The 23,982-nt window shown below is 38.4% G+C and overlaps 1 pseudogene; it reads left to right on the plus strand.

Moving 5' to 3' along the window:
• LOC119540826 overlaps positions 1-23,245 on the plus strand; it is a 34,924-nt pseudogene extending 11,679 nt beyond the window's left edge.
• Positions 23,246-23,982: the final 737 nt, after the last annotated feature.

The raw sequence follows: 23,982 nt of genomic DNA on the forward strand, positions 1-23,982 counted from the left end.
CATTTCTCATTCATTCAGAATAAAATCGCAACTTTGTCTCTCATAACCAGAGCAAATGTTGCTAAGAGTAGGCACATATATTCTTGTAAGGGTAAGGCCAGGAGAATTGCTTGGATTGGGAAAGGAGGCAGGTGCTGGGAAGGTGGGATGGAAGATGGGAGAACACCAAGCTTGAACACATTCTTTGACTAGTAGAGGCTGTCTAGAATTACAAACAGTTCATTTGTGCCTGTAAAAGGCACATGTTTCCAGTATCCTCTTCCTGTCACATTTCCTTCCTTCCATGCACCTTTTGATGCTTTGCTGCAGGGTGCCACCTGCATGAGAGTGATTGTTCCAAGATCCTAAATGTCACCTGATTGGCTCTTAGGTAGGCTACTGGTGGCTGTTCCCCATCCTCATGTCCTTGAATGCATGAACCTCCCTCCCTCCCTGGGAGGAAGATGAGCCTGGAGTCTACCCTTCCTGCCTGTTCAAGAGTATACTCCACTGTCATTACCCAATCAGAGCAATTTCTGGGGGTGGAGAAGTGTGTTAGCCTCACAGAGGACACCAGGATTCATGGACTAAGATGGTTATTATAAGTAAAGGAAGATGAGAAATTGAAAACCTGTTATATGGTTTTTATTTTGATGTACTGTTCGCTTTGCTAATGCTGCCATTATGCAAAATACCAGAATGGATTGGCTTTTATAAAGGGGGTTACAATCTGAAGGGCATGAAAATGTCCAGATTAAGGCATCAACATGAGTATACCTTCACCAAAGGAAGGCATATGGCATCTGGAAAACCTCTGTTAACTGGGAAGGCATGTGGCTGGTGTCTGCTGATCCTGGGTTGTCTTCCAGCTCTACTCTCAGTTCCTGTGCTTTCTTCAAGATGTTGCTCTAGGGGCATTTTGTCCTTTCTTAGCTTCTCCAGAGCAAACACTAGGCTAGCATCTCCAAAGTGTCAGCAAACGTCTGCTTTCAGTGGCCATCTCCAAAATGTCTCTCTCTGCTGCTCTGAGCTCCTTCTGTTTGTGAGCTCTTTTATAGGACTCCAGTGATTAAATCAAGACCTACCCTGAATGGGTGGGGTCCATATCTCCATGGAAATAATTCAGTCAAACATTTTACTCTCAGTAGATTGAGTCACATCTCCATGGAAACAATCAAAGGATTCCAACCCAATCAATACTAATATGTCTGCCCGCACAAGATTGCATTAAAGACCATGATGTTTTGGGGGACATAATACATCCAAACTAAAGTATGGCAGATTATCAAATTAATCAGTGCAACATAAAAACATTTTGATAAGTTGGACTTGATCCTTTCTTCACAGAACATGTGTCATCTGTAAGTACAGCATTTGAGGAGATCTGTTGTTTGACATTCAGGTTCTTCTGTTTGACCACTAACTTGCTTAGGAAGAGTTTATTTTCCTTATGTAGATGATTATTTTCTCTGAAAATGAAATGTAACACTTTGGTCTCCAATAAAAAGGAAAGAGATAGCATGTATACCAACAAAAGTCTCAGAAATCACCATCAATTATTTAATATCTTGCTTTTATTTCTAAATATTTTTCATTATATTCAAAATATTGCAAAAGTTTAGATAATTATTTCACAAAATGGAGTCTGAAATATTAATTACTTCTTTGTTTCCAGACTTATTATAATTCATTACTTTCTCCTGATGTGGCTAAAGTTGTCATAGTTTGGAGCTAGTATGCTGGGCCATTATTAGGCTCTACTTACATGATTATATCACCTTGAATTTTAAAATGTCTTCATTTATTCCTTGGACATTATCGAGCTGACATAAAAAAGCCGTCCTCTAATGGGAGTGAATTTTCATAAGCAGATTCCATCAAATATCCTCAGATGCTATACTTGGCCTATGTCAGGCATCAGATTTCCTTTTTTTTGCACTGTTTTTTTTCTTAGTCTTAGTGGTTATAAGTAACTTGTGTGCCAATTAAGAGAGTCCAATAAACTGTATTTTACTACACCCTATGTAAATTATTGATTGTTTTTATAAATCTCTTCCAACCAAACCTTTTAGCAAATAGAACCAAGCATTTTAAAGCTTCATGAATCACAAGGTGAAAGAGGAAATTGATGGTTCTCCTGTGGACAATCACTTTATAACTTTTATCAAAAAATTCCCTTTGGCAATGAATTTCATCTATCAGGACTCCCAGAATATTGTCACATTTTTCCTTACCTTTGAGTTGGGTAACACTGCATGCTGGTTATTTGTCTCTTGGTTATCATCTCCATCCCCATGCCTCTGTGTTTTTCTCCTATAAACAGGCTGGAAGTCTGCAAACTTTATTTAATAGACCCACTTGCCAAGGGGAGTCCCTAAAGGAGATCAGAAAGTCAGAATAAGAGAAGAGACATTTTCTTTCCTTTTGGCTTCTAGCAGCACTTCTGGCAGCCATAGCAGAAGAAACAGGTCGTTGCTGTAGTCTTGGAAAGTAGCAGCATGGTGCCTTCTACAGCAGCAGGAGGACCAGCAAATTTAATAGCAGACATCTTGGGCTCTTAAATAGCACTCCCCCTTTAACTCCTTGTGCTAAAAGGTTGGAAGTGTCTTCTTAAAATTACTAATCAAACCTTGCTCTTTTCACTCCTTTAGTTCTTCCAATATTTAGTAAGCATTTTCCTGTTTAAATTGCCTGCATTAGAAATTCCTACAGGTTTTTCTGTTTTTCTGACTGAACCCTGACTGATGCACCCAGTAAAACTGTATAGAACCTTCACACAGAGAGGAAAAGCCCAAGTGAAGAATTAGGGAGTCATGAGTTCTGATGCTAATTATTCAGACAGGTCTGGGGTGGTTTGGTTCTGTGCACCCCAGAAAAACATGTTCTTAGACTTAATCCATTCCTATGGTTATGAGCCTATTGTAAATAAGATCTCTTCAAGATGTTATTTCAGTTAAAGTGTGGTCCAAATGAACTAGGTTGGGCTTTCATCTGGTCTACTGGAGTCCTTTATAAGCAGAGTAAAAGTCAGACACAAAAGCCAGAGGGAACAGCCAGAAGCTGACAGTCAACAGAACCTGGAAGAGAAAGGAGAGGCCAGGAGAGGCTGCCATGTGCATTGCCACATGTCAGAGGAGCCAAGGACCGAGGATTATGGGCCGCCAGCCCCAGAACGCCAGTCTTTGGGAAGACTTGATGGCACCTTGATTTTGGACTTCTAGTTTTAAACCGTGAGCCAATAAATTTCCATTGTTTAAGCCAACCCATTCATGATATTTGCTTTAGCGACAAGGGAACTAAAACAAGTTCTCAATTAATGAGCAAATATTATTAAACCTCTACAGGCAACACATTGTGCTAAGTTCTAATAAAGACAAAGACATGTTAATATAAACATTGTATTTTTAGGCAATGCAGGCTGCCAATTTGTCATTCAGGGAGATTTTTCTTTGGTGTCTGATCGTTTATCTTTCCAATAGCCACACCAATCTGATGGTAAAAATAAGCACCTCTAGCACCCTCAAATCTCTTGAATGGGACTCTCAGCTACTGCCTGACATTCACCATCCTCCATTTTATTGTTTCATCAAATTTGTTAAATGCTCATGAAATGTGGGGCAGCAATGGTGCCATGAAGCCCTTTTCCACCTTCCTCGGCTTCCAATGTCTGCTATTTCTGGATAACAGCCTTCTTTGTGCACCCCTGCTTTGCCAGAACCCTAAATAGAGATCTACGTCCACTTTTACTCTTTATTGCAACTCCCTGGTAAATTCAACTTAGGCTCAAGCTGGAACCCTGGCTACATACTAATATCCCCAATTCACTGAATATCACCATGTGTTCCTGGTATCCTGTGCATATGTTGGCTCCACTTCGTGAGATTCGGACAAGTCAATTGCTCTGTGCCAGAATTTCCTAACATATTTTCAAAAACACAAATATGGGAGCGGGGGTGAGAGGTACTTGTGTGGCATAGTGTCAGTCCACTCCTGACAGCAGTTGATCCCAGAGTACTTTTTGTAAATACCTGTTATATAAATACTTAATGATGATAAAATTCATTTCACTGTTTGGCTTCAATAAGATGGAGTCACAAAGCCCCGTGGTCCCATTTTCTAGTTTATTTCTTCTTAGTCATCTAATATTGTAGTTGCATGGGATTCAAGCCCCTTCGTGTTAATTTAGGGAAACTATTACTTCTGAAAATCTTGCAGGCTTTCCCAGCTCTTTTATTTTTCAAGCCAAGGTTAAGGAGAGACTTGCTGTAAGTTCATCTCACTATGACTTTAAAACATTCTAAGCCTTTTTTTTTTTTTCTTTTTAGGAACATGATGCTAAATAAAGTTTGACTGCTAAAATATTAATTACTAAGTAATAAATAGGTACTGTTCATGGGCTACTTCCTGTTCTCCCTTGTGCTGATTATTTGAGAATTATCCTTTGCTTCTAACTAAAGTACACATGTGCACTTAAACACACACAAATGAGTTGCACATTAAAGTCCCATTTCTTATGCCATTCACTTTTGTGTGTGCCAGCAGGGACCTTTGAGGGATCACATCACAGGGAGCTGAGAAAGTGGAAGAGAAGCTCATTTTTCAACCATTTTATTGTTGCTCTTGAGCCTGCAAGTGTAGCCTATATAGTAGCACAGGGCTTTAGGGCAAGGCTCATTGCAATACCTTTCTCTTCGATTACAAGTCCATCTCAGAGTTAATCATTTCCTCCAAGGAGGTGATGCTGTAATAAAGATAATTAAATTGAAATTTAATATAGTGGGGCATTGCATTATAGCTTTATATCAGATGAGGGTTCTGAGAGAAACCATTATTGTGAGGGTGGGGTGTATGGTATGTAATTAACAATTATGTTTGTCAGGTTTATGAATCAGAAAATTAATAACAGGGAGACCATAAAACAGTGAACAAAGCTGCAAATTCTGAATTAAGGTGACAGGGCTGTCATTTACCCCTGCAGTAATGGGGACCTTTCCCTTTCAGAAGTAGAATACTGGATCTTGTTGATTTACTCACTTGTTTTTAATTCCCCTGACTCCCAGTCTAGGGTTTTTTGTTTTGTTTTGTTTTTTGTTTTTTTCCCTAGGTAGAGTAGTGATTCTCAATCATGGCTTGCACATTAGAATCACTTGGGGAGCTTTAAAAAATCCTGGTGCCCAGGCCCACCTCAGCCCAACTAAAGCAAAATCGCTAGGGTTGGGAACCAGGCGCCAGTATTTTTAAAATCTCACCAGGGGATCCCAATGTGCAGCCAAGGCTGAAAATCACTGTAGTAAATGTTTGTTGTAATTGATTTCCCTAGAGGAAGGTGTTAGGTTAGAAAGGAGGAAAAAAAAGAAAGAACAAGAAAGAGTAACTGCGTTATGCTTAAGTATTCTTAAGCTCTATTCATCTTGACAAATAAAAAATGCACAGAATTTGTCCACCAATAGATGGTATTATTAAGACTGAATGGCTTTTCTCATGTTTAGACACCTATACTTCCTGGGAAAGCAGCTCTGAGAAATCTTGGCTCCCCTCTATCATTTTCTTCCTGGCCTCCCAGAACCCCTGAATGTTTTCACAGTTCTAAATGAGGCCACAGAATTCTCTGAAATTATTATGGGCAAATGCTGTCTCTGCCCCTGCCAATCAGGGTCCTGATTCTGCTCCACACAGGATAAGAGGAAAGCATGGTCAGAGTGATAATCCCTCAACTGGGAAACCATCTCCATTCTCACCATGCCCTCCAGCATAAAGGCAGGGGCTGGGGATATCCCAGAAATTGTGTGCTTCAAAAATCAAATTAGGCAGTTTTTGCTCTATGGGATTATGCTAAGAAGCTGGAAAAACACACACACACACACATATGCCTTTATATATACTCATATATAATATACATATAAAATCTCAGAATATACCTGGGTAAGTAGTATTCCTTTATTTGTCTCTTTGAGCTTGAGAGGCTAGAATAGATTGGGGTGAATTTATTTATATGCATAATTTTTCCATAGTGAAATGTGTGCTATGAAGCTTCTCCCCTGCTGATTCTGATGTTCCTTTATTGAGAACCTTTGAATTTGACAATAGTAAACCATTTAAATATGCTTTTGAGGTTGTCTTACCAAGTAATTAAATTTTGCCTGTTCTGGAATTTGAGCGTATCCTATGCTTAAAACAGTGGGGGCAAATAAAGTGTTGTGTGGGAACCTGTCTGCATGCTGGGGTTTATATACTGAAAAGCTTTTTCCCCCTCCTGTTTCCATTGTGACAAAAACTATTAAAGACTAGGTAAACATTCCCTTGCTCCATAATACTGGGAGAAAACAAAGTACTTTTTCTAACCATGATGAGTTGGATGAGGGTTTCCTTTTACACGTGGCTATGCACCAGAATACTGTAAGTCTTTGATTACATTTATTCTCACCCAGATCAGTTTTTCCCTTTGTATATTTTCCTACAAAGATTATTCAGATTTTTTCTGTTATTAAATCAGAAGAAAGAGGAAAAAGTAATTATAAATGTGACTAAGAACAAAAGACTAGCCTATTAAAATTTTAAAGCCTGGAAATTTAAATTGGGTTAATCACATTTATCAATACAATTCACTTCATTTTTAATTTGCTTTCTCTCTTATTAAATATCACTGCTTAAATTGCTGGACCATGGTTGTATCTCTATAACAAAATAACTAGACTATTGTCTCGCAAGCTTGCCTCTTTGTAGGGGTCCCTGTGATGATTTACCCACACGTGACAAGGGGCAGTCTAAAGATATCAGCCTTGCAAATGCTCGATTGGATGCCCGTGAATTGTCCTGTTCTCATAGAATCATACCTAAAACTTCAACCTTTCAATTGACTCTAAATTGCCTACCATCCAGATATTTAGACTTTTGTTACAGTTAAGGAATGGGGACTATTTTAACAGTAGTTTTCATATAATAATGATTATTTTGAAAACACCAAAAAATAAGCTTCCAAAATTGAAATTACAAGTGATCTTATTTTTATCTCATGCAAAGCATACAGTTTTAATGTTCAATGCTAAACCTAACATGTTGACCTAGGTCAAAGTAAAATTTCTATGAACAAGTGCCAGGTAAACTATGGGCAAGAGACACTGTTTGTTATATATGTGTGTGTGTGTTTGTGTGTGTGTATTCATCTTAATTCAATGAATCCACCAAGATTGCAATTTTTAAAATGTCAGCAGATCAGAAAAATCCCCTGAAACACAGAAAAACGTTTCTCTAACCATTAGCAATGTATAAAACAAAAAACTAGTTTTGGGACTTTCAGTTGTGTATTTGATGTTGATCAAATCCTGTATTTCTGTTTTCACAACTGCCCCAAGCTCAGAGAGTATCCATAACTTATTTTTGAAGAGAGTGCGGTGAGGTGGGGTAAATTTGGCAGTAATGGCTGGTAAATGAGTTAACTCTCCCCTACACGGAAAGAGGTTCTGGTGCCAGGGCTACACAGAAAGCCTCTCCAGGTTGGATGGTGTGGGTGGAGCCATAGTCTGGGTTCCACATGCTGCTCCTTTATGTCTTCTGGGAGCCTCTAGTGGAGCTATGTCTACAGGTCCTCCCAAAAACATACAATAAAGAAGGCCATGAGCATCAGCAGTACCCCTGCCCACCTTGATAGCTCTGCATGGCCAAGGGATTATTTTAGCATTCAGCACATTATCATCTGTGCCAGCTTCAGAGTCTGTGGTTGCCTAATACCTTATGGCCTCGTGGATAAATGTGCCAAGTGTCAAAGTATGCGGCACTTTACCTAAAATGTGTCTGTAGGTGGTAGGTGGGGAACCAGGGGTGGGAGGGGGGAAGTTTTGGTGAGTGCATTACTGAAGGGACCTTGAATCCTTATCTTTACATATATTGGGCATTTATGTCCATTTACTGACGTGATCTCTAGTGGCATGCAAGCTAGCGTCAGGTGCCTACCCTAACAAATGCAGGCAGGTTTTGCAAATTGGAGTATTTCATTATTTCTGAAATTCTTGATAAGTAAAAGTTCACTTGGATTTAAAAATCCAAACACCTGGAAATTTCAACAATCTAGCTGAAAATTTGAGAAAAGGGACAGCTACTAGATTCTTAATAATATCAACTGTTATAAATGATTGAAAGGGTTTAAAGATGTTTTTAAAATATGCTTTACTTATATGGAGAAAGTATTTTAGAGGTATTGAATACCAAGAAGGTGAAGAAATTGTAATTGCAAAGCCTTGGCTAGGAATTACAGCAATTTCAAGCTTAAAACCTGGCATTAAAATATATATTTACAGAAGCATGCTCAACTTTCTTTTTAAATACTTTTGATAACATTTTATTGAAAGCTTTATAAAATTTAGTAATTAATATCTTCCCTAATACTTTGTATTTTATTTTTATTACTACAATTTAATAATACAAATAAAAGAAGATTTTTAACCAAACTCCAAATATATGCTCTCAAACTCTTTCTTGTTTACCCCAGTGTCTTCTACAAGTTTCATACTTTTCTGTGTGTTTCATAGGGGAAAAAAAAAAGATTGGGAAGCACTTGTCCATTAAAGTCCAAATATCCATTTATGCTTAAATGAGTTATTTAAAAAATACATAGCAGGAATGAAATCACCTCTCATTCTGCATGCCTTTCTTATTCCTCTTCTCCCTTAAAACTCACATTTGTTTGTGAATATGTATTTTTCTTTCAAAGGGTAGTGTAGAGCAAAATATTCATTATGAACCAAAGGATACTAATGCCATGCTGATAAAATGATGTCATACAAGCTCACGTTTGTGTGTATACACAAATCCCCACAGCCAGAAATTTCTTCAACTATAGCTTTTATGCAAATATAAAACTAAAAGCAATTTAAAGGGGAGCCCACCATTTTTAGGTTAATTCCATGATGTCATGGAAACAAACAGAACTAAAGGAAAAAGGAAGATCAACCCCCTGCACCTGAAATCCAAAAACTCTAAAATATCCGAAAAAGTACATGATGAAATAATCTGGGGTTAGTCACTCTTCTTATTCTGTCACTCACTGATTTATTTATTCCAGTGCCTTTCTCTGAAGTCATCTATCACTCAGGCAATTAATTCCTGTTATTTTAGATCTGAGACACTTGGATACTGGCTAGTTCTCATGGCACTCTGATATAATTTTGAGGTTGTAAATGCCTCACAATTAACAAATCCTTTTCTTTTTTGTAATTTTGAACTCTCCATGCCACTGCCTTTGTTTTCCATAGAAAAGGAAATGATGAGGTTTTTAGAATGCATTTTCTTATTTTCTGCAATATGTATTTTTAAATCACACTGACAGTTTTATTCCACAGCACAACAGCAATTGCTAAGCTCTTATGAACAGCTCTATCTGAACAAAATCACTCAGGGAAGAGAGGTTTAAGGAGACGGATTTCAGCTTCATGCTTCAGAGGGGTTGTTATAAATCACGGTATGGGAAGAGGAAAACAAATATAAAAATGATGAAATGTACCTTGATAGGAGTATGTTTTTAATCACTATTTTCATAGGCAGGTGCAATTCTCAAAACTTTTTCTCAGTGGGGCCCTACTTTATGAAATTCACATGCCAGCATTTCTGTAGGATTAACCTCTCCTTTCCCTCCCACTCATGACCACATGCCTGTTGCTTTTCACATGGGAAGAGAGGCTGGAATTCCAAGTCTGGACAGTTTCAAGGGACACCTAACCTTTCCAAGATGGGACTTCTCCCAATCTTCCTGCCTTCGGAAGGATTTGTTTGTAAGTAGATGTCAGCCTTGGAGCAATGGGACTGCTTCCTGTATTGCTTAGAGCTAGCTACAATTTACCAGCCTCTGAAGTGGCATTAAAGCAATGTTCATTTTTTAATGAGTATTAAATTTACTTTTAGCCAAATCCTCTAGCTGACAATGAAGTGAGAGTTGGGCTTGCTATTGGCTCTCTCTTTTGTAATTGCTCTGCAGCCGGTGATTACTCTCTCTCTCTCTCTTTGGATGCAGAAGCTTAATATGTTTGAGTCTTATACTTAATTTCAAAAGTAGAAACAGCAGTAAAACTCTCCAGATTTCAAGTCTCTGAGTAGGGTCTCTCCTCAATTATGAAACAGATCCACATGGTGTAGTGGAAAGAACATTGGTTGTCAATTTAGAAGATCTAGGTTTGATTCCTGATCCTCACGGATTGGCAGACTATGTCTTTTGGCCAAATTCAGCCCACCACCTGTTTTGGTCCATCCTGTGGGTTTTTCCATTTTTTAAATGGTTGAAAAAATTTTTAAAAAGAACATTTTGTGACATGTAAAAGCCATATGAAATTAAAATTCCAGTGTTCATAAATAAAAGTTTACTAGAATACAGCTACACTCATTGATTTGTGTATGGTCTTTGGCTGCTTTCAAGCTACAATGGCAGAGGTGAGTAGTGGTGACAGAGACTGTATGGCCCACAAAGCAGAAAATATTTGCCAACTCCTGGCTAAAATAGCTGATTGATTATGGGCAGTTAATTTACTTTACAGAGCCTCAACGGCTTCATCTGTAGAAGGGGATCAATAACAGTGACTGTATCATGGAGCTATTGGGAAGAACAAATGAGGTCATTTATCTCTCACTTCTTAGAAATCTCACTGTTAAAAAAGCAAAGACAGAATTACTGGTTTTTAGCCTTTTTGCTCTGATTATTGTACTTGTCCTTTTATCCATTCATCTGAATTTATTTTTAAAGAAGTGATACACAGTCTATTGAAATTTATTTACATTACATATGATTTAGGAATAGGCATTTAAAATAACTTACACAAATATTTTTGAATGCCTATTATAAACCAGGCACTCAGACCTTGAAGATAGATTATATTAAAATAAAACTCCTTCATTGTCTCAAAATGTCTTTGGAAAAAACTTCTAAAAAACATATCTACTTGTATAAATTTTCCATTTCATCTTATTTTTGACATGTTTATGTGTTCCTTTTCATTGCTCCCCAGATCGCCAAATGAAGAAAAAGTAAATCCCCACATTATTCAAACACATTTGGGCTCTATTTACAATTACACACAAAATAAAGGGAAGAATTGAGGTATTAATTCCATTCTTCAAACAAATTGTGTTTCTATAACAAAGTTTAATAACTTAGGAGATTGTTTGAATTTTCTATTTGCATTATACCCCCAAACTGGTTTTTGGATAAAAACCCAATAAAGATTTCTCCGCTGAGGGGATGATGGCATTTGCCATCCTGCTAATGAAGTAAGAAATAGAGGAAATCCATTAGCTTATTTCCTGATTCTTATCCAAAAGCAGTCGCCTCCTACTGTAGACTGTTCTTAGTGTTCAGACGGTGCTGGGCTAGGTCCAAGCCTTCAGACTATTTTGATCTGGGAGAGCTAACTTCTTTGATGTGTATCAGTGACTTCTAAAGTGCTGTGCCAGGTTTAATCAAAGGTACATAGCTACAGCAAAAGTAAACGACGTGAAAGGATCACAGTGCCGCACACAGGGTTTTTAAGCAGCCTTCATTCTGCTGTGCTGGACCCCATCCTCAAAGGATAAATGTGGGAGCTCTAAAGGGTCTCTCACAGATGAAATAGTTGCAGAAAAACACAACAAAGGAAGCACAGCAGTATTCTCTAGCCCTCAGATTTCACTGGACAAGTTATATTCCTCTTGCTGTTGAAGCTAAGGCCCACCACAGCTCAGTGGCTTATTATCAATATGCGCGTGAAGAAGGGGTGGCATCTGAGCCCTGAACCAGGAGCTTCAGGCCCTCTGGGGTGAGCGTGTTAGACAAGAACATGAACGGAGGCATTACAGAGCCTCCTGTAGCTGGGCTGCGCATCTGGTCACTCGGGCTTTTTACCCACATATCCAAACACAGCATTGGTAATATATTTCTAGATGATGTATAACACTATTATAAAGTGAAAAGGCCTTTTCAGCTTTTGGCAGATTCCTTCACAATAGGACAGTGTTTTTCAAGCATTTTAGATCTGTCTCACCTCTAAAATTTTTGAGATAAAATACATGTATTTAATCTCTCTATCTAGATCTACATGCATTACCATCAATTCATATAAGGCATATTAAATCATAAAATAATATATTAAATATGTTCAAAGTCTAATGTTTTCTTCCCATTCCCCAATGCATTATTTTGGGCACTTCTAGAGATTTTGGAGATCACTGCTATATTATCTAGACAAGTTAGGGTTATTTTCTGCTAAGTCAACCAAAATGTAAAAATTCCAAGCTTACAAGAATTTTCACACTTTTAGGGTAGCCTGTGATTAAATGAATTCCTTTCTGACCTGCTTTACCAGATCTTATGTTGTTAATCATGCTTGAAATGCTCTTTTCTCTGCTCCAGAGCCTCTTCCTCCACCCCCATCCCACCTACCCACCCTGCCTGTGATTTCATTCTATCACATAAATATTCTGACAACTACCAAAGATTTGTCTCCAAATCTGGACCATTCCCTTCACTATAGAGTCAAGTGTCCATTTGAACTTAACATATCTAAAACCAGATTCCTGATCTTCACCCCAAAACCCATCCTCCTTCAGGCCTCCTCAGTTCAATAAATGCAACTTCATGCTACCAGATGCTCAGACTAAAATGAAATCACCCTGTTTTTTGTACGTTAAAAAAACAGGCCACCAATTTATATCGTCTCCACTAACTCCCTGGTCCAGGTCACAGTTGTCTTTCATGAGGATTGTTTCACCAACCTTCTACTGATCGTCTGTACACCTCAAAAGCTTTTCTTAATGCAAGATCCCAGAATGAACTTTTAAAAACATGAGCTACATCAGATCAGTTCTTGCACAACATTCTCTAGGGATTTCCCATCATACTCAGAAGAAACACAGGGAATTTCCCTCTGCTTAGCTTTCCAGTTTCACCGTCTACACTCTTCTTCAGCTTCTTCATAGTTCTAGAATTCACTGGCAGAGCTTTGCACTTGCTCTGGTGCCAAGTATTCAGACTTGCTTTTTCACCTCTCTTCTTTTTCTGTCCTGGTCTCAGTGAGTCGTTCCCTGACCATCCTATTTAAAACTGCAAATCATCCTACACTCCCCATCCCTTTCTCTTTCTTTTCCTCCATAGCACTTCTCACCATCTGACTTACTGTTCAATTTAGTTATTTATTTGTTTATTTTCTGTTTCTCTTGCCTAGAATGTTAGCTCCATTAGGGCATAGATTTTTGTTTCATTCACTGCTATATTCCCAGAAAAAAAACCGAACCTGGAACATTATAGTTCCTCAAAATATTTATCTTAATATTTGGATGCATATGCATGGGTTACAGATGTAAACGATATACACTAAAATGTGATTATCTGCATTGCCATTGAATTAATGGTGATTTTCATATTTTTTATATACCTTTCCATATTTTTAAAAAATAATGAGCATGTTGCTTTCATCATCAGAAAAAAGAAATATCATAGTGTTTGCATTTTAATGTTCAAAGAAAAAGATATGAAAAGAAACAAAATGCAGAAAATAAAATTGCATGTATACATGCATATCATAAATATGTAAAAAAATATGTACACATAAAGCAACAAAACGAAAAGGGAATAGACCATACTGCTAACAGTGATTGTCTTGAAGTGGCAAAACCCATGAATCATATATTTTTCCTCATTCTATTTAATTTCCATTTCAATTTTTCTTTAATGAACATGTGTTCCTTCACAGTAAAAACAAATCAACCTTTAAAATAGAGGTTAAATGGTTTGCCTTAAACCAGACAGCAGATAAATGAAAGAATAAGTCAATAATCTATGTTATTCATGCACAGTCCTAAAATTGCTACAAGTACATATTTTTTAAAATTTACTTTTTATTTTATTAATTCTTTCAGCTCATTGTTTCTCTATTGAGAAATAAAATGTGACTCAAAGAAGTGGTTTCATCTTTTTGACCTAAACTTATTTCCCTCCCCTGGAATTATTACCATCACAGTATAAAGCATACTTAGGTATATGTATTTAGTTTTTTATAGTTCACTTTTCTGTCAAGATTGTTTCACAAATGTGTATCTTCAGTGGAATGTGGTGGGATTTCCTTATGTCTTTCAAACCTTTATTCTGCAACAATGGCATGATGACCCTGTAGCTGAAAACTATTTCAATTAATATTATATTTTCAAAATATTCTGTGACATGCCTATGTATAAAATACACTCAAATGAGATGGAAGAAGATAGTGGCATAGAGAGGAGTGGAGGTTAGTTAGTCCCCTTTGAACAACCAATAAACAACCAAGAACAACTAGTAAATAATCTGGAATAACTGCTGGGGGATAACTGTGACTGTCCACACACTGTACACCAACTTGGATTGGGAGGAATGCCTGAGATTGCAGCATAAAAAGTAAAAATGGTAGACCTGAGCCAGGATCCCCATCCCCCATGGCAGTCCGAACTGCAAAGCCTCTCTGTGCTAGAGAGCAGCACTTTCTGAACAAGTGAATATACCTCAGTCCAGCTCCAACTGGGGTTTTAATTAACAAACATGAACTGCTCTATACAAGCTACAGATCTCCAACAAGCAGACACAGGCTTTTAGTGAAGACTGACCTTAAAGATCTGGAAGACTTCTCTGTACCAGGAAGGAGAGCCCGGGGACAAGGTGCTATCTCTGGCCAGTGGGTGAAGCTGGGGGTGGTGGTGCAGAGGTGGGGCTTGCACGTGGACTGGCCCTGAAGCGGGGCTTTCTGTCCCTTTTTCTCTCTCTCAACCTGGGCAGCTCAGTGATGAAAGCCATAGCCATTTTCAGTTCACAGCACTCTGACCCAGACAAGGGTGGAGATAGCAGAGTCAGAGAGACAAAGAACCTATTTAAATGCTGGTGATCACTCCCTAGGGTGTGTATCTTCCCTAGGAGGAAGGAGGTTGTGCCCAGCCCTACTACCGGCCTTCCATTCAGAACCAGACCCCAGAGCCTGGGGGAAAACAGCCAAAACAGAAACTGCAGGCCACACCCCCTTACACCAGTCAGGACAACAGGCTGACAGATGCCACCTGCTGGGCAGGTTAGGAAAAGCACAGTGCCTTGAGGCCTCACAGGGTATGTCAGTCTTCTAAGACACACCCTCAGGGAAAACTGATACTGAATATTGCCCAATTCTGAGATCTGAGCCCATTCTGGTCTAGGAAAACCTGATTGGGGTAACCAAGGAAACCAGATGCCTAGACAACAGAAAACTACAACCTACACTAAGAAAAACAAAGTTATGGTCCAGTCAAAGGCAAACTTACATTTTAACTGAGATACAGGAATTGAAACAAGTAATGCTAAATCAATTCAGAAAATTTAGGGAAGATATGGCAAAAGAGATGAAGCATATAAGGAAAACATTGGGCAAACATAAGATAGAAATCGAAAGTTCGAAAAAACAACTGGCAGAATCTATGGAAATGAAAGGCATAACACAGGAGATGAAAGACACAATGGAGACATACAAAAGCAGATCTCAAGAGGCAGAAGAAAACACTCAGGAACTGGAGTACAAGGCACCTGAAAGCCTACACGCAAAAGAACAGAGAGGGAAAAGAATGGAAAGATATGAGCAACATCTCAGGGAATTGAATGACAACATGAAACACATAAATGTACATGTCATGGGTGTCCCAGAAGGAGAAGAGAAGGGAAAAGGGGCTGTTCTAGTTTGCTAATGCTGCTGGAATGCAAAACACCAGAGATGGATTGGCTTTTATAAAAGGGGGTTTATTTGGTTACACAGTTACAGTCTTAAGGCCATAAAGTGTCCAAGGTAGCACATCGGCAGTCGGGTACCTTCACTGGAGGATGGCCAATGGTATCTGGAAAACCTCTGTTAGCTGGGAAGGCACGTGGCTGGCGTCTGCTCCAAAGTTCTGGTTTCAAAATGGCTTTCTTCCAGGATGTTCCTGTCTAGGCTGCAGTTCCTCAAAAATGTCACTCTTATTGCACTTGGGCTATTTGTCCTCTCTCAGTTTCTCCAGAGCAAGCGTCTGCTTTCAACAGCCGTCTTCAAACTGTCTCTCATCTGCAGCTCCTGTGCTTTCTTCAAAGTATCCCTCTTGGCTGTAGCAGCTTGCTCCTTGTGTCTGATCTTATACAGTGCTCCAGTAATTTAATTCAGACCCACCCTGAATGGGCGGGCCAACACCTCCATGGAAATTATTCAATCAGAGTCCTCACCCACAGTTGGGTGGGGTGCATCTCCATGGAAACACTCAAAGAATTACAATCTGATTAACACTGATAGAACTGCCCACACAAGATTACATCAAAAATAATGGCATTTGGGGGACATAATACATTCAAACTGGCATAGGGACAGAAGCAATAATAGAGGAAATAATCAACAAAAATTTCCCTTCTTTTATGAAAGATATAAAATTACAGATCCAAGAAATGCAGCATACCATGAACAGAATAGATTTGAGTAGGCCTATGCCAAGACAATTAATAATCAGATTATCAAATGTCAAAGACAAGAGAGAATCCTGAAAGCAGCAAGAGAAAGTGATCCATCATATACAAAGGAACCTTGATAAGACTTTGTGAAGATTTCTCAGCAGAAACCATGCAGGCAAGAAGGAAGTGGTGTGATATATTTAAGATATTGAAAGAGAAAAACTACCAACCAAGAATCCTGTATCTGGCAAGACTGTCCTTCAAATATGAGGGAGAGCTTAAAATATTCTTTTGACAAGCAGTCAATGACAGAATTTGTGAACAAGATACCTGCTCTACAGAAAATACTAAAGGGAGCACTATAGACACATAGGAAAAGACAAGAGTGAGAGGTTTATAACTCAATTTTAGGTGATGGTAGCAAAGCAATGTAAGTACACTGAGCAAAAATGACTGTGAGTATGGTTGAAGGAGGAAGGTTAGGAGCATGTGGGACACGAGAAGGAAAGAGGAAAGATAAAGACTAGGACTGTATAACTCAGTGAAACCCAGAGTGCTCAACAGTTGTGATGAAATGTACAAATATGTTTTTACATGAGGGAGAACAAACGAATGTCAACCTTGCAGTGTTAAAAATAGGGTGGTATTGGGAAAAATACAATCCATGGAAACTAGAGACTATAATTAACAGAAACATTGTATTATGCTTACTTTAATGTAACAAAGGCAATATACCAAAGCTAAATGCACATAAGGGGAGGACATAAGGGAGGGGTATGAGATTCTTGGCATTGGTGATGTTGTCTGACTATTCTACTTTAGTTTAATGCTATCTTTCCTTTTGTTGCTTCCTAGCTGTCATGTTTATTATTTTTTTTCATTTTTTTTCTGTTTCTTTTTTCTTTTTCTTTTGTCTCTACCTTCTTTGACTCTTCCTCCTCCTTTGTGGAAGAAATAGAGATGTCCTTATATAGATAGTCGTGATGGTGGTGAATACATAAATACGTGAATATACAGGGAACCATTGATTGATTACTTAGGACAGAATGTATGGTACATGAACAAAACCATCTTAAAAAAAATGGGTTGATGAAGAAACCTTGACACTATATTGAGTGAAATAAGTCAGACACATAAGGACAAATATTGTATAGTCTCACTGATATGAACTAATTATAGTATGTAAACTCATAGACATGAAATATAAGTTACCAGGTTATAGAATGAGGCTAAAGAATGGGGAGTGGTTGCTTATTATGAGCAGTATGTTCAACTAGGTTGAACGTAAATGTTTAGAAATGGACCAAGGTGACGGTAGTATGTTGTGAGAGTAACTAATAGTGCTGAATGGTGTGTGAATGTGGTGGAAAGGGGAGGCTCAGAGTCATGTATACCAGCAGAAGGAAAGTTGGAGGCTAAAAGATGGGAATGTATAAAACAGTGAATCCTGTGGTGGGCAATGTCTGTGATTAACTGTACAAATATTAGAAATCCCTTTCATGAACTAGAACAAATATATGACACTATAACTAGAAGTTAATAGTAGAGGGGCATACAGGGAAAAAAGTATACCTATTGCAAACTGTATACTACAATTAGTAGTACTTCAACATTCTTGCATCAACAGTAACAAATGTACTATACTAATACTATGAGTCAATAATGGAGGGGGGGTGGTTAGGGATATGGAAAGATTTGAGGTTCCTTTTTTTGTCTTTATTTCTTTTCTGGAGTAATGAAAATGCTCTAAAAATTAAAAAAAAAATTTAATTGTGATAGATGCACAGCTGTATGATGGTACCATGGGCAATTGATTTACACTTTGGGTATTTGGATAATTGTATGGTTTGTGAACAATCTCAATAAAAAATTAAAAACAAAACAAAACAAACAAAAAATACACTCAAATAATAGTCCTAAAATAGATTCCTCTCTTGGCATCAGGATATTTGCCAAAATGAAGGGGCTTCCTTTACCCTTGGCATTAAAAGCAGTGAATCACAGCAACCATGATCACATCCTTTTCTGCTTGGATTTGTGGATGTTGCTGCATGTTGCATTTTGGAAAATAAGCTTGGATGTTTATTTTGCAAAACCAGTTTTTCTGTTGGAAAGGAGAGTCAGGTATGTTTCCTTCAGTATGTGGTCTCAAACAAAGGACATCCTTCTGGTTCTTGGGTAAAATGGCTTATCTCCTTTATCTCTTTTTTAGGCCTGGGATTCCAAAAGCCCATTGCCCAGATCACCCAAGTTAATACTCAAAATGGACATTGCTCAGATTTTGTTCCAGCTAACAGCTTGGTAATGAGAAAGCAGCAGCATCTGGGGAGCTGATTTTCCCCAGTGTGGGGCCGCCCTTGTGAAAGGAAAGCCACTCTCTAAGGCCTCAGCTTCTCCCTGGCTCACCTACAAGTTCCTCAGCTCCTGTTGATTTCAAAGTGTCAGTTACACCAAAGTCTGTTATTAGATAATACGTAATGTTAAATTATTTAAATAAGACCTTCCATGGTAGTAATAAAGTCCAAATTTCTTTAAGTGGAGGGCAGGAAGGACCTAACAAATAAAATATCAACAGTAGATGTCGATCTCTTTCTTAATAAAAGTTAATGAAAATTTAAATAAATCTTAATATTAAGAAATTTTTGCTTTTATTAGTGCAAACTTCATAGAAGTTTAATGATTGCTATGGATTTCCTGGATGCTTCTCAGGTGCTCTCCTCACTGTATAGGCCATCTCTGTAATATCCACGTTAGCATTATAAAGTTTGAATGACCTTAGACACCTTCCTGCTTACAGTATAATGTTCCTTTTTAGAAGAGAAAAAGGTAAAAAGAAATCCGTTTCTGTGGGGAGGTAGGGGAATAAGAAATTGTCTCTCAGCTTATTTTCTTAAATGCCTCAAAAGATTTATTTTGGTTCTTTAAGATATATATTTTAAAATATTATGTGACTTATGAATTGCATACAGCTGGTCACAGTAGCAGGGGGAGCAAGAAGAAAGGAATTGCAAGTCTGCTGTGACAAAAAAAGAAAAAAAGCCTCGATTGTAGCTTTTCCTACCATACTTTTCAGAATAGAAACGACCAACTGCTTGCAGGGTGGCACCGAGCCAATCTCTAACTAGAATCAATTGCTTTGCCAACAAGGAACACAAAAGATGTTCATTGTTTGCAAACCGAGTTTCCTGCAAAGGCACCTTTTTCTCCAGGCTAGCAAAACGGAGATCAAGACAGTGCCTTCTGCCGCTGCTGTTTCTCTTCTCCCTGTGCTCTGAAACCTTTCTGGAAGAAGGCGAATCTGAATCTAATCCCAGAGGATAAGGAGACTTTTCACTTCACAGCAGGATCTCTTCATTATAGCTGTGTGACCACAGCATGCAATTGCTCTCAAAGACAGTGGGCAATATTATAATTAGCCATATAAAACATTCACTGGGGAGCATTTGTTTTTTAAGTTTTTTTAAAAATTGTATACAGTCTTTTACCTCGCCATGATGTGGCCAGATTTTGGGAATGGGAGTGTAATCTCAGCATAACACGAAGGAGCCGATTCTGGGAGGGGAGATTTGGGAGAGGGCAGAAGAAAGAAGATTCTCTTTCACCTTCAACTTCTCTTCTCCTGCTCTTTGTTTCCTCCTTCACTATCAGAGGGATAAAGTGCAAGTAAACACCCACATCGGAACTGTGATTTCCTTCCTTCCTTCCTTTCTTTCTTTCTTTCTCTCTGTCTCTCTCTCTGTCTCTGTCCCTCTTTCTCTTGCCGCCATGGGCAAGAGAGAGTTAATTTAATGTGTCAACTTGACTAGGTTATGGTGTCCAGTTGTTTGGTCAAGCACTGGCCTGCTTGTTACTGTGAGGGTATTTTGTAGCTGGATTTGCATGGGCAATCAATTGATTGCATCTATAACCAGTTGATTGAATTTGTAATCAACAAAGGACATTGCCCTCAGAAGTGGGGTAATCTCATCCAATCAGCTGGAGGTTTTTTTTTAATTTCCTAGGCTGCTTAAAGCAGATACCATGAAATGGGTTGTCTTAAACAATGAGAATTTATTAGCTTACAGTTGGAGGCTGAGAAAATGTGTAAATCAGGGCTTCATCAAGACGCTGCCTTCTTCCTGAAGAGCAGCTGTCAGCGATCCTGGGTTCCTCTGCCACATGGCAAGGGACATGGGGATGTATGCTGCTCTCTCCCTTCTCTTCCAGGTTTCCTTGCTTTCATCTTCTTGCTTCTATGACATTCTCTCCTTTGTCTGAATTTCATTCTCTTATAAAGGACTCCAATAAGAGGAATCAAGGCCCATTCTGATTGAGGTGGGTCACACTTAACTGAAGTAACTTTATCAAAAGTTCCTACTTACAATGGGCTTACACCCACAGGAATGGATTAGACTTAAGAACATGTTTTTCTGGGGTACATGCAGCTTCAAACCACCACAGAGGTTCTTAAAAAGCCAGAATTGAAGTTTTCGGTATCAGGAAAAGAATTTGTGCCCCATCTTCAACATTGGTTCTTCCTGGACTTTCCAACTATCCAGTTGCTCCTGGGGAATTTACTAAGAACTTCAACATCGGAATTTCCAGCTTGTGGCTTGCCTTACAGGATTTGGACTTACCAACCCCACCATCACATGAGCCAATTTCTTATAAATACCAACCCCTCTCCTGTTGGTTCTCTTTCTTTGGAGATACCCTGACTAATACACACACAGTTTTTGGTCCCTTCTTTACCATTCAAACATTTTTCTTTACATTTCTCACAGTTTTCAGGCCCTGTCCTTTTTCTTCACACTATTCATATTTCCCTTTTTTCTCTTCAATTTACGATTTCCCCAGGGTCTTTCCCACACTGAATTCCAAGTCCCAGGACCCCCAATAACTTAAAGCGTACTGGTTCTACAGTGCTATGATTTCATCCACAGGGCAAATGGGCACTTGTACATTACCCTGGGAACTTTCAAATATTTTAAACATTGTTTCTATTGCGAAAATATATACTGGGTGCCAAACAGCCTGCCTAGACAAATTTTTGGAATACAGCCAGACTGTAATTTAGGGATGTGCATTTTATTTTTTAAAGGACCACATAAAAGAACTAAATATTCAGTGAGAAACTACGAAGATGGATACAAATCATTGGAGAAATAATGTCAAGGTCCAAAAGGGGCATTTTATTATTTGTGACTGAAATTGAAACTTATTTAGTGGACCATATTTCCTCACAAAGGGTTTTTGTTCAGCTACAAGAGCTGGGTTTAGGACATGAAAATAGTGATTGTATAGATTTGAAATGATATTTTCTATTTAAATTTTTTCACATTTTGCGAAGAGCCATAATTATTATCTGCAGAAATCTGGAGTGGATTTATAACAGTTCCCAGAATGTGTTCTGAAACAATAAAAGCAGTTTGGTATGGGAGAAACAATTTGTGAAAAAACAAATATTTGTTTTATTGCAAAATACTAGAGGTTGACTTCTGTACCCCAGAAAAACATGTTCTTAATCTTAATCCGTTCCTGTGGTTTGAAACGCCTCATACGTAGGACCTTATGAAGACGTTCTTTCTGGTTAAGGTGTGGCTAACTGAATTAGTTTGGGCTTCCATCCTGATTACTGGCTTCCTTTATAAGCAGAATAAAATTCAGACATAGAGAGAGGAAACCATGGGAGAAGCAAGAAACCAGAAGTCAGCAGAACCCTGAAGAGAAAGAAGATGCTACCATGTGCATGGCATGTGACAGAAAAGCCAAGGAACCAGCAGCCAACCCCAGAACACCACAGTCTTCAAGGATAAAGCACTGCCTTGCCAAAGCCTCAAGTTTGGACTTCTGGCCTCAAAACTGAGAGCCAGTGAATTCCTGTTGTTAAGCTATTTCATTGTATGGTATTTGTTTTAGCAGCTAGGAAACCAATACAGCAAGTAAAAAGATGTTAATTTTGTGTTAAAATTAATCTGTTGCTTGGACATCATAGCAATCCCAGTGCGGACAGTAGGGCTGGGGCGCTTCTTCTGCTCTAGGCTCCACTGTGTGTCAGCCTCGCCAACTTAAAGCTGAACCCCAGTTCGATGAAACTGGAGAGAAGACCAAAGCGTTGGAGAAGAGGTGGGAAATGTGGGAGAGGCCGTAAAAGAGAAAGGCAAAGGGGCTCCGACTGGGCTTTGAAGGAGGCCAGACTCCATTTTACACCTGAATCCCAAAATATGGGTTTAACAAAGGACATAGCTTCAGACACCAGTATTAACCATTAAGTCTCAATAGACTGCAGTATCTTAACGATTTAGGTCAAGTTACTCCTACTCAACCTACTAACTTAACCCAGTTTGTCAATGGGAGAGGTGTGATCATCTAGCCACTTAAAAGGGATTATGGTGTTCAGATTGTAGAAGAGGGGGCTGACACCTTTCAGGCCAAAGCTAATATTGAAGCACAGTTGGCTTCAAAACTAGCCGTTGTTGCAACTGAAAAAAATGGTGGCATTGCTAACGACAGCCTTTAATGATCCAAGGAGTCTTGAAATTCTGTGCAAGCCTGTTCCATTCTTTTTGCATGGAGAACCCTTCCAAAATGTATGCTTCTACCTAAATCCCTGATGCCCTATTATTCTGATGCAAAGAACTGTGGCTACCAGCAGATCCTGGCGAATTTCCTGAAGCAAGACTCGAGCTTGCCAAGAAGTACAGTTATATTGTACCTGGTATCCCCAAACATGATCTCTTCTGGATGCTAAGCACCTGAAAGGACCCAAGGCAGATATTCTTTGGTTTTGCTCCAGGATGGGTAGTGAACATGGCTGATAAGAAAATCTTAAAACCCACAGATGAGAATCTCCTGAAGTATTACAGCTCATAAATTCCCTTCCAGGAAAGCAGAGTTGTTAAAGAACATTGGACGAGGGCCTGAAATATAGGTATTTCTCATTGTATCTTCCTAATGGGTAATTCTCCAGATGTTGATGTTACTTTTCACTGTAATTGAATCTCTTTTTCATTTTTGTCTGAAATCAAAATAAAAACACTCTAAGCAAGGACTATGTAAAGAAAAAATTAAATCTGCTTAATCAAGGGCATCATCTATCACTAGAATGTACTTTTGGAAAGACACCGTAACATAGTATTTGAGAAATTACTATTCTCAAAATATAACTAGGCTGAAAGTTTAAATAATTAAGGTGCTTTTCAACACATTATACAATGATAATTGACATTTAAAGTGAAACTTGCAAGCACTTTAAGATTCTGATTAAATTATGTTTAATAGTGTTTAATTAAATTTGAATTATTTGAAGTTGAAAGATGTTAACAGATTGTCATGAAATTTCTGCCAATGAATATAAAGATTGAACAAAATGTACCTCAGTGCTATTTTTGTATGTTTGTTTGCTAATGTACCCACCTAACTACCTATTACATATTTTTATTTCATAGGCAGCTCAAATTCAGAATCAGTAAAAAAGAACAGCACTTCACATCGCTTAACTCATATTCTGCTTGTTGGTGACTGACTCTATTTTCCACCCGTAGGCCCAATCCAGACCCCAGAGAGTCACTGTTCACGTGTCTTTTTTGTTGTTGTTACAACAGTTTTAT

This window comes from Choloepus didactylus, chromosome 7 (assembly GCF_015220235.1).
Source record: "Choloepus didactylus isolate mChoDid1 chromosome 7, mChoDid1.pri, whole genome shotgun sequence".
Taxonomy (NCBI): Eukaryota; Metazoa; Chordata; class Mammalia; order Pilosa; family Megalonychidae; genus Choloepus; species Choloepus didactylus.